At 46.0% G+C, this 12,244-nt stretch overlaps 1 protein-coding gene across 4 annotated transcripts in view; it reads left to right on the top strand.

Annotated features, from left to right (window-relative positions):
• The window catches only part of KSR2 (kinase suppressor of ras 2), a 497,446-nt gene that overhangs the window by 1,371 nt on the left and 483,831 nt on the right, over nucleotides 1-12,244 (top strand). The window lies entirely within an intron of this gene.

The raw sequence follows: 12,244 nt of genomic DNA, 5'->3' as shown, positions 1-12,244 counted from the left end.
AGTTATCTTTGGCTTCTTGTAACATTCTCTCCGGCAGAACTTGAGGGGGAGTTTGAAACAGTTTTTTGGGGGAGTGGGATGGGATGAGGGATGGATGCAAAGTTACTCAGAAAGAAGATGGCAGAAATTAGTTTTTTCTGAAGGCCATTTGGTCAAAGGAGGAAGGTTTAAAGAGCCTTAGGAACTGCCAAATGCCTGGTGTTCATGAGATCACTGGACATCTGCATTGTTCAAAATGTTTGAAGGGTTCAACTCACTTCCTTCTCTCAAACCAACCCAGCTATACACATGGGTTGATTAAATTTCAGAACTTCCATTAGCTGGCATCCACCAAGGGTGGGGGCAGTGGGGCTGGGAGAAAAGGGGTTCCCCCTGTGGTGGAGTGGGCATGAGCAGTACTGAGACGTTCATCTTGCTTCTGGCACATGAGTTCCCAAGGCCTGAACTCGTCAGTCCCTAGTGAATCTTGTAGCCCTCCTGCCCCTGTTCTAGCCTGGATAGGTGCTTTTCTTGGATTCACTTTGGGTCTTTCTTTTTCTTCCCGTGATTTTAAATTTGGCTGGATGTCAACATGCAGGAGGTCATCCCTTCAAAAGGATAGAGAAAGAGAGAGAGAGAGAGAGAGAGAGAGAATGCTGTTTGCTACCCTAGGATGCATGTCTGTGTGCACCTGTCATCTGGAAATGTGATCCTCAGAGACGAAATAAGATCAATGTCAAGGTGTATCGGGAGAGTGGGAATTGTGTTGGGAGGCACAGGTATTGCCTTTCCTGGAGCTTGGGAGAGCAGGTGAGGCCAGAGCTCTGCTGTTGGAAGAAAAAGTGTAGGATCCAGCCTTCTGTCTCTGCCTGAACATTACCCAAGAGCAGACTCTTCAGACCTGCATGCAGTCAATACATAACCCCAAAAAAGCCATCAGAGCTCTCTTCTGTTCCTCTGAGTCAGGAGTCCCAAATGCTAGTTTGTGTATTCCTGTGTAAGTTTCTTCGAAGTTTTCTTTTTCTTTTTTTTTTTTTTTTCTGTTTTAAACACGCTCCATCCTCTGATAGCTTCCTGGATGGTGATGTGCCGCAGTGGGCATTGCCTTCTTTCTGCATAGTGGTTTTCCTTTTAAACTGGGGGGATGGAGGCACTGGTAGGATGGCTATGGGGGAGTTGCAGTTGTAGGAAATGCATCTGTTTTCAGTTCCCTCGTCCCAGTATGCTACAGAGCATGCCAACCAGTTTCATCCATCTTGCCCAGGGAATGGTCTTGAGCAATGATTCCAATTTCTATTTCCCAGATTTGTAGGGTTAGGGAGGGTCCCTGCAGAGGGGCTGGTAACTCAGGGTCCAGACGAGTCCAGCCAATCCTAACATTTGGGTGCACGGAATTTTCTAATTTTGTATATCAGAACCATATGAGGGTGCTTGTTAAAATGCAGATTCTCAGCTTCTCTAACCCTAGAGATTCTAATTTAGCTGGGTTTAGCGAGAGGGCCAAGAAATCTGCGTGTAATAAACAGTCCAGGTATTTCTGACACATGTTTTCAAATGGACACTTTGAGATGCTAATCCATTAGGAGAAAGATATGATATTTCAGCTATTTAATGGTGAAAACTCACTGCTTGCTAACACGAATGCAAGTAATAAATTGAATAGATGATCCCTGAAAAGGGTGATAATGAACAGCATTTAATAGCATGTATACACTTCTGTAGAAACAAAAATAGGCAAGGTGGACTTGGCCTTCAGGACGCATACTTCATGACAGAATAATGTGTATGTGAAATAATGATAAAGTCCAAGTGGTAAATAATATGGGGGACAACGTGTGGGCCCATTAGGCCTGTTTTTGTTCAGCTGCATGAAATGGAAAACCCAGTCACAGCGGTAAGGCAAATAATGGTTTCTCTTCATGTAACAAGAATTCTGGAGACATATAGCTGCTTTGGTTGGCTCAGTAGGTCAGTAATACCAGGGCTGATGTCTTTGGGAATTCTCATGGCTTTTCTCTTGTGGTTGCAAGATGGTTCCTGCAGCTTCAGCAATTACATCTGGGTTCAAGGTAGCGAAGAGGAGGACCTGGTGAGTGTGAAGGAATAAAGGGTTCCCCAGGACATCTCTTCCTCCTCACCTTGCAGATGATTTGATTATCTCTTCTTGGCCAGAACTGAGTCCTAGCTGCAAGGGAGCCCGGGAGGTGGGGAAGTGGGAACACCACCATGATCGGCTTAGATGGATCATGAGCCATTGCCTGAAATGACATGTTGCCACTCCATGCAAAATCAGGGCTCTGCTAGTGTGGAAGGAGGCACAGGTAGATATTAAGTAAGTGGACAGCCAGCGATGGCAGCCATGGCACATTATCAGAAGATATTTTGGTGGAAAAGAAAGTTCATGAACTTTGAGTCAGGCTGATATAGTTGTAAATTCTATCTTTTCTTTTTACTTTATCTTGGGCTGGTGATTTAAGTTTTCTGATTTATAGTTTTAAGTTTCTGGCAAGACAGCAATAATTAAATAATATTCCCTGCTTCAGAGGGTGGTTATAAGGATCGAAAGAGATAATGTTTTCAAGGGTCTAGCACTATCTGGAACAGAGTGGCTGCAGGTGTTAATGAATGACAGCTGTCATGATGATAACGATTGGCATTAGATGGTGTTGACTAGATGGCACGGAAGGGAGCAGTTCAGATTAGAGAGAGAGGAGGAGGAGCTTGAATAACATTTCCAAAGTATGTTCTGTAGAACCCTAAATCTGGGATGTTAGCATTTTTCATTCTTTCAACAAATGCTGACATCCAGGCACTGTACTTAATGCTGGTAGTTAATAAGTGTTCTGTGGACAAAACAAATTCTATGGTAAATAAGTTTGGGAAGAGTTGAACTAAGCAAAGGGAAACAGGCATCTTTACTGCAGGACTTCTCAGAGCCTTTAATATGCTACCTATGTGTATGAGGCCTCCAAGAGAGGATAGAATGGAGTCTTGCTCTGTTACCCAGGCTGGAGTGCATGGCGCGATCTCGGCTCACTACAGCCTCCGCCTCCTGGGTTCCAGTGATTCTCCTGCCTCAGCCTCCCAAATAGCTGGGATTACAGATGCACACTACCACGCCCAGGTAATTTTTGTATTTTTAGTAGAGACGGGCTTTTGTCTTGTTGGCCAGTTTGGTCTTGAACTCCTGACCTCAGGTGATCTGCCCGCCTAGGCCTCCCAAAGTTCGGGTGTGAGCCACCGCACCCCGCCCAAGGATTTCTCTTGGGATTTTTGTTCCATAGAATACACCTGGGAAAACATTTGGCAAAGCAGGGAAACCTTCTTGGTTGGGGAGATGGGGATTTGGAGTGAAGGATGAGGAGGGTTTAGATTGCAGCAAAAGGGGAGAGCTTGCTGGACAAGGACAACGAACCAGATGAAGGTATTTGAATGCCATCATGGGGGCAGCCTAGAGACCATTTTGCCCAGAATGGAGGGTACCTGGTAGCCTGTCATAGGAAATGAATTTAGGCCACTAACTTCTGGGATCCAACTAAAGATTAGAGAGTCAGACCAACAAAGTTTCATCCCTTTGCGGAAGGAGATAGAAGTCTTCAAAGCTTTTGGAATGAATATAATAGAAAAGTATAAGCTTTTTTGTTTTGTTTTTCTGAGGCAGGGTCTCATTCTGTAACTCAGGCTGGAGTGCAGTGGTGCAATCATGGCTAACTGCAGCCTTGACCTCCAGGGCTCAAGTGATCCTCCTGCCTCAGCCACTTGAGTAGCTGGGATTACAGGTATGCACCACCATGCTTGGCTAAGTTTTTGCATTTTTTAAAATAGAGACAAGGTTTTGCTATGTTGCCCCAGCTGGTCTTGAACTCCTGGGCTCAAGCGATTCACCTGCCTTGGATGGCAGCCTACAGCAGGGGCTGGCAAACTTTTTCTGGAAAGGGACAGATGGTAAAGAGTTCAGGCTTTGTGAACCCTGCAATTTTCATCAAAGCTGCTTGACTCTGTGCTGCAGCATGCAGCAGCCATGGGCAGTACATACATGAATGGCTGAGGCAGTTTTCTTTTTCTTTTGAGACAGGGTCTCGCTCTGTTGCTCACGCTGGAGTGCAGAGGTGTGATCTTAGCTCATTGCAACCTCCGCGTCCCAGGTTCAAGCGATTCTCTTGTCTTGGCCTCCTGAGTAGCTGGGATTACAGGCCTGCGCCATCACACCTGGCTAATTTTTGTATTTTTAGTAGAGACGGGGTTTCAGACCAGCCTATAGGCCAGGCTGGTCTCAAACTCCCAACCTCCAGTGATCCGCCCACCTCAGCCTCCCAAAGTGCTGGGATTATAGGTGTAAGCCATCAAGCCCAACCTGGGGGGAGGCAGTTTTCTAATAAAACTTTATTTATGGACCCTGAAACTTGAAATTGATATACTTTTTGCATGTCATGAATATTTTTCTTTTGTTTTTTTTTATATTCATAGTTGTACAAACTGTAGTTTCTGGGCCTTACAAAAACAGGTGATGGTGGCCAGGCACAGTGGCTCACGCCTGTAATCCCAGCACTTTGGGAGGCTGAGGTGAGTGGATCACTTGAGGTCAGGAGTTCAAGACTAGCCTGGCCAACATGGCGAAACTCCGTCTCTACTAAATATACAAAAATTAGTGGGGCATGGCAGCAGGTGCCTGTAATCCCAACTACTCGGGAGGCTGAGGCAGGAGAATCACTTGAACCCGGGAGATGGAGGTTGCAGTGAACCAAGACTGCGCCACTGCACTCCAACCTGGGTGACAGAGGAAGACTCCATCTCAAAAACAAAAAGCAAAACAAAACACCATAAAACAAAACAAAACCAAACCCAGGTGATGAGTCATATTGGGCTCATGGGCTGTAGCTTGCTAATCCCTAGACTCTAGGATGGATGGGAGGAGAAAAACTCTGAAAGACAGAGACCACCCTAACGTGAGCAAGTGACACTAGAATGGGAGAGTACTAGCCAAGTAGAAGTAGTTCTGAGCTGGATTCTGTTTTAGTTAAATTGCAAGGGGAAAAAAATATTAGGAGTTAGGGTTGGACAAGTATGGAATCTCCTTGTATAGCAAGGGTATCGTAGCTTTTTGTTTTTTAGAGACAGGGTCTTGCTCTGTCACCCAGGTTGGAGTACAGTGGTGCGATCATAGCTCACTGCAGCCTTGGACTTCTGGGCTCAAGCGATCCTCCTGTCTCAGCCTCCTGGGTAGCTGAGACTACAGGCATATGTCACTGCACCCAGCTAATTTAAAATTTGTTTTATAGAGACAGTGTCCTGCTTTGTTGCCCAGGCTGGTCTTAAACTCCTAGCTTCAAGCCACCCTCTTGTCTTGGCCTCCCAAAGTGCTGGGATTACAGGTGTAATCACCACGCCCGGCCTCCTGTCGTTTTTTTGCTGTTCATATATTCCATCTCAATTTTCTGTTGCTGTATCATGAACGATCTTTTTTTTTTTTTTTTTGAGACGGAGTCTCACTCTGTCGCCCAGGCTGGAGTGCAGTGGCCGGATCTCAGCTCACTGCAAGCTCCGCCTCCCGGGTTCACGCCATTCTCCTGCCTCAGCCTCCCGAGTAGCTGGGACTACAGGCGCCCGCCACCTCGCCCGGCTAGTTTTTTGTATTTTTTAGTAAAGACGGGGTTTCACCGGATTAGCCAGGATGGTCTCGATCTCCTGACCTTGTGATCCGCCCGTCTCGGCCTCCCAAAGTGCTGGGATTACAGGCTTGAGCCACCGCTCCTGGCCACGATCTTTAAACTTAATTTTGTTTGGAAAACTTTGGGCTGAAGACAACAATTTGTTATTTTCATGATTCTGTGGGTTGGGCTTGGCGGGAGGGTTCTGCTAGTCTTGCCTGAGCTCCACTCATGTGGCCACATTTAGCTGGAGGAAGGGGAGGATAGGAAAGCTGAGACTTTCTCTCCCTGCGGCCTAGTGGTGTGATAGCTTGGGTTTCTTACAGGTCTCTAGTATTCCTAGAGAGCGAGAGGGAAAGTGGCAAGGAGTCTTAGTATTTGGAAATCACAGAATGTTACTTCCATTGGAGTTGTGAGATAATGTAAGTCCCGTGGCCAATCTGGGTATAGAGGATGGGGAAATAGACTCCCATCTTGGTTGGAGAAGCTTCTAAGTTAGTGTATTAATTAGGACAGACTATAAGAAATAGACCCCTAAATGTCTTTTTCTTGTTCGCTAAACAGTCCAAGGAGGGTGTTCTTGGTTGGCAGGTGGCGGGCCATTCTCTCATGCTCCAGACCCCTTCCCCTCTGCAGCATTATCATTGGTGCATCTAGAAGGGGGAGAAAGTGCAGAGAAGACAAAGCCTTATTTCCCAAAGTTGCCCTCATCAGTGCATTCCCTTATGCTTGCATTTCCTTAGCGAGCATTCAGTCACAGCACTGCAAAGAAGGTGGAGAATGAAGTTTAGCTGTGGGCTTAGGAAGAAGAGAGAATAGGCTGGTGTGGTGGGTCACGCCTATAATCCTGGCACTTTGGGATGCCAAGGTAGGAGGGTTGCTTGAACCCAGGAGTTCGAGACCAGCCTAGACAATGTGGTGAAGCCCCATATCTACCAAAATACAAAAATTAGGTGTGGTGGCATGTGCCTATAGTCCCAGCTACTCGGAAGGCTGAGGTGGGAGGATGGTTGGAGCCTAGAAGGCGGAGGTTGCAGTGAGCCGAGACTGTACCACTGCACTCCAGCCTCGGTGACAGAGTCAGAACCTGTCTTTAAAAAAAAAAAAAAAAGAAAGAAAGAAAGAAAAAGAAAATAGTGTTTGCTGAATACTAGTAGTCTCTGCCACAGCTAATGATAAGCTGTCATATCAGTTATGTATTGCTAGAGAACAAGCCACCTCAAAACTTAGTAGCTTAAAACAATCATCATTTGCTCAGGTGCCTGCAGTCAGGTATGGACTCAGCTGGCCAGTTCTGCAGGTCTTGCCTCACTCACTCGTGGTTGTGTTCATCTGATGGCCTGACTGTGGCTGGAGAGTCCCATATGGCCCTGCTCACATGGCTGGTGGTTGGCTGCAGTGCCTCACTTCTCTGCTCCCCCAGTGGCTTTTCTGGCAGGATAGCCCGGGTTTCTTACCTGGTGGCAGCAATGGCGTTCCCAGAGGACAGGCCTCAGTGCACAAGCCCTTCCTAAGCCTCGGTTCTGCAACCTTTGCTAATGCCCTCTTCGCCAGAGCATGTTACATAGATAAGCCCAGAGTCACCGTGGCTATGGATTCCAGGAGGTGTGGTTTACTGGGGTGCTAGTGAACAATCCAATGTCACAATATACCACAGCCATGAAAATTAACCAAAACAAAAAGAGCATAGGAGAGCAAGGGAAAGATACGGGATGATTAGCAAAGGCTCCTTCATGGAGGTTTTACTAACTCCAGGAAGCAAGCCATGAAATATTTGGAGGAAGAGTGTGCCAGGCAGAGGGAACAGCAGATGCAAACTTCTTCGGTGGAACATGCTTGGCATGTTGTTGGAATCCCAAGGAGTCCACTGTGGTTGGAATGCAGGGAGTGGGCAGGGAAAGGATGAGGAGGGACAGAGTGGGAGACAGAAGCTGGTCATCGGGGGCTTTGCTAAGACACTAAGGTACTTGAAGTTTTTTTTTTTTTTCTTTTGAGATAGGGTCTCACTCTGTCACCCAGTTTGCAGTGCAGTGGCACCATCATGGCTCACTGAAGCCTCGACCTCCCAGGCTCAGTCCTTCCTCCCACTTCAGCCTCCTGAGTAGCTGGGACTGCAGATGTGCATCACCACGGCTGGCTACATTTTAAAATTTTTTGTAGAGATGGGGTCTCCCTATGTTGCTCAGGCTGGTCTCCAAGTCCTGGGCTCAAGTGATGCTCATGCCTCAGCCTCCCAAAGTGCTGGGATTACAGGTGTGAGCCATCATGCCCAGCCTTGGATTTTTGTTCTAACTGTGATAGAAGCCCTTTGAACCAGGGGTTATGTTTTTAAATGATCTTCTGATTGCTGCCGGGTAAACAGACTGTAGGAGGTAGGCATGAGAGCAGGGAGACAGGTTGGTAGTGACTGTGGAAGTCCAAGCCCTCAATGACTGTGCTTTTGACTGGTATGATTGTTTTGGGGTGGACGGGGCAGGTGGCTGGATTCAGAAGGTCAAGTATGTGGACGGTGCTGATGGATCTGTTGTGGCGGTGAGGGAGAATCAAGAATCAAAGATTATTCCTAGGTGTTTGGCTCAAGTGCTAGGAGAATGGGGGTCCCCTTGTTTGAAATGTGAAGACTGGAGGTGGGATAGATTGGGTTTGACAGTCAAGTTCTGTTTGACATGCTACATTTGTCAGGTAGACAGCTAGATGTGTGAGCTTGGAGCTCTGAGAAAGGCCAGAGATACGAAGTTCACTTAATAGGCCGTGAACCAATTTTTCAAATTATTAAAGTATTATTATTGTTTAATTAGTACATAATGTACATATTTTCAGGGTACATGTAATATTTAAATACATTCATATAATGTATAATAATCAAATCTGAGTAACTGGGCTATCCATCACCTTAAATGTTTATCTTTTCTTTATACTGAGAACATTCAGATTATTCTCTTCTAGCTATTTTGAAACATACAATAGATTATTGTTTACTATAATCACTCTACTGGTTTATTCAACACTAGGTCTTATTTTTTCTGTATATCTGTATAAAGTATTATTTGTAATGGCTGTATAGTATGACACGGATGCCCCATCATTTCTCACTTTATTTGATTTTGAGACAGAGTCTCACTCTGTCGCCCAGGCTGGAGTGCAGTGGTGTGATCTCCGCTCACTGCAACCTCTGTCTCCCGGGCTCAAGCAGTTCTTGTGCCTCAGCCTCCCAGTAGCTGGGATTACAGGCACGTGCCACCACGCCCAGCTACTTTTTGTATTTTTAGTAGAGATGGAGTTTCACCATGTTGGTCAGGCTGGTCTTGAACTCCTCACCTCAAGTGATCTGCCTGCTTAGGCCTCCAAATTGCTGGGATTACAGGTGTGAGCCACCGTGCCCAGCCACCATCATTTCTTTAACCAAAATTCTATTGTCATGTGCTTATGTTCATACTTTTATGTTTTTATAACAATGCCACAGTGGATTCCTTGTGGCTAATTCTTATTTTCAGCTCCTAGAAATGGAACTGCTGGATCAAAGGATATGCAAAAGTTTAGGACTTTCCACAGGTTTTGCCAAGTTGCCCTTCACCAGCAGTGTTGGAAAGGGTTCATTTCCCCATACCCTCAGCACAGGTGTATATTTTATTTTATTTTTTGAGTGTGAGTGTTTTGATGTCTAAGAGCTCAGGGTTAAGGAGGCTTTTGTCTCAGGTCAGAATGTGATCTTTACTGTTTTTAACTGGGTAGGGCCTGGGTACCTGGGGTAATGGGGAATGCTTGGTTTTCTGCACAAAATGGGCAACCTCGGCTGGATGCAGTGGCTCACGCCTGTAATCCCAGGACTTTGGGAGGTCAAGGCAGGCAGATCACTTGAGGTCAGGAGTTAACGAACAGCTTGGCCAACATGGCGAAACCCCATCTCTACTAAAAATACAAAAAAATTAGCTGGCTTGGTGGCACACGCCTGTAATCCCAGCTACTGGGAGGCTGAGGCAGGAGAATCACTTGAACCCAGGAGGTGCAGGTTTCAGCGAGCCAAGATTGCGTCACTGTACTCCTCCAGTCTGGGCAACAGAGTGAGACTGGGTCTTAAAAAAAAAAAAAAAAAAAAGTCAGCCTGTGAGGACCTGGCCTTTTCCTTTTGCCTTGTGTTCATAAAAGGGTGTGTATGTGTGTGTGTGTGTGTGTGTGTAACTCACAATTCTAACGCATGATAAATGTTACGTCTGAAGGGTTCACTCCTCCCTCTGGGTTTCAGAAGTGGATTCTAGCAGGGAGTTTGTAATCCATCACCTTTCAATAGGTAGAAAACTAGGAAGTCTTCCCACCCCCAGAGAATGGATCATTTCCTGGGCTTCTACCCATGGGGTCCCAACTGTTGGGAAGAGGGATAGGGCCTGGCCTTCCTTCTTGCCCACCGTGTGCTGCTCTGGGTGTGGGGACAGGGGAGGTGTTGAGAGGCTGAGGAGGACAGGAGACACATGGCGGCCAGGAAGGAGGATGGAGAAGCTGAAGGATGGGAAGGGAAGAGGGACAAAAATAGGAGAAGAAAGTGAAAAAGTAGAACGATTTTCTTCAGCAGGGCTTCTGTGATGCTTGGAATGTCTTTCCAGTGGGTCGTGACCACAACCGTGGTGGTTGCTCCTTTACAGGCAGGTTTATTGAGGTTTAGAGTCACCAATTTGACTCAAACTGACTGAGTAAGGCAGCCGCGGACACAGGAACAGACGGAGGTTTACTGCTCTCCTGTGGACTCCCCAAAGGTGAAACGACCCGTAAGAGAAGAAAGATGAGGATAAATGGAGGGCAATGGGGAAGTGTAGACGTTAATGGTAATGATGTGATTAGAGGTGGCAGCCATAGGATTAATGACAGTCACGATGATGGAATACTTACTCTGTCGCTAAAATGCTTTCTTTGGTGACTATTGTGGATGACAATTATTTGAGAGAAACAGAGGACTGATAGAAACAAAGTAGGGCATTCATAGAGATGGGAGGATGAGATAAAGAGAGGGAGATATTTTAGACCTGAGCCGTCCAGTGTGGTAGTCGCTTGCTACATGTGGCCATTGACCAATGGAAAGATGGTGAGTCCTAGTTGAAATATGCTGTTAGTGTCAAATACATACCAGATTCCAAACGCTTTTTTAAAAAATTAAATGTATGTTTTAAAAGAGATGGGGTCTCACTATGCTGCCCAGGCTGGCCTTGAACTCCCAAGCTCATGTGATCCTCCTGCCTTGGCCTCCTAAAGTGCTGGGATTACAGGCATGAGCCACCACCCCCAGCCCAAACTCTTAGTATGAAGGAAAAAAAAGTAAAATATTTCATTGATGATTTCTCTTTTCTCTTTTTAAAAAAAGAAATTTTTTAGTGAGACAAAGTCTCGCTCTGTCACCCAGGCTGGAGTGCAGTGGTGCAATCATGGCTCACTGCACCCTCGGCCTCCTGAGCTCAAGCAATCCTCCCACCTCAGCCTCCCAAGCGACAGGGACTACAGGTACATGCCACCACACGTGGCTAATTTTTAATTTTTTGTAGAGATGAGGGTCTTGCTATGTTGCCCAGGCTGGTCTCGAACTCCTGGGCTCAAGCAGCCCTCCTGCCTTGGCCTCCCAGAGTTCTGCGATTACAGGCATCACCCACCATGCCCAGCCTTGATAATTTTTATACTGACATGTTAAAATGATAATATTTTAGATATACTGGGTTAAATAAAATATATTAAAATTAATTTCACCTGTATGCACTTTCCTTTTCTTTTCCCCTGAGGCTACTAGAAAATGTTAAATTACAAGAGTGGCTCACTGTATATTGCTGTGGAACAGAGCTGTTTTTGAGCACTGAAGCGATTTCTCTGTTTTGCCATAATAGAAATCTTGGTCTTGATGAGGACTGAAAATCTGATCCCCCGAGAGTTACCAGGCAGCCATTGATTAAAGCAGTGGATGCATTCCAAAGATGGATGTGTTTGATTTTCCTGAACCAGAAAAGTGAGATCAAGACTCAGAAATAATAACCTGACTCCCTGCAAATTCAAATGGGTGCTTTAAGCAATATAGACTAGCAGTTAGGAGGGCTTGAGCTCTGAGGTGAGATTGTTTGGGTTCCAGTTTGGTTCAGGACTTAACTAGCTAAGTAACCCTGTGCCAAATGATCTCTCCTTTCCAAGCCTCAGTTTCCTTGTTTATAAAATCAGCATTGTGGCTCACACCTGTAATCCCAGCACTTTAGGAGGCCAAAGCAGGAAGATTGCTTGAACTCAGGAGTTTGAGATCAGACTGAGAAACATAGGGAGATAGCGTCTCTACAAAAAATAAAAAATTAGCCGAGTGTGGTGGTGCATGCCTGTGGTCCCAGCTACCTGGGAGGCTGAGGTGGGAGGATCGCTTGAGCCCAGGGAGATTGAGGCTGCAGTGAACCATGATCATGCCAGTGCATTCCATCCTGGGCAACAGAATGAGATCCTGTCTCAAATGAAACAAAATGATCATTTTACATGAGGTTGTTATGTGATTAAATGGAATCACGCATTCAGGAGCTGGGTAGAGCCGAGTGCCTGTCACATGGCAATTTCTTTTTTTTTTCTTGAGACAGGGTCTCGCTCTCTTGCCCAGGCTGGAGTGCAGT

This window comes from Papio anubis, chromosome 9 (assembly GCF_008728515.1).
Source record: "Papio anubis isolate 15944 chromosome 9, Panubis1.0, whole genome shotgun sequence".
Classification (NCBI taxonomy): Eukaryota; Metazoa; Chordata; class Mammalia; order Primates; family Cercopithecidae; genus Papio; species Papio anubis.
The sequence above is the reverse complement of the archived record's forward strand: the minus strand, read 5'-3'. Positions and strand labels throughout refer to the sequence as shown.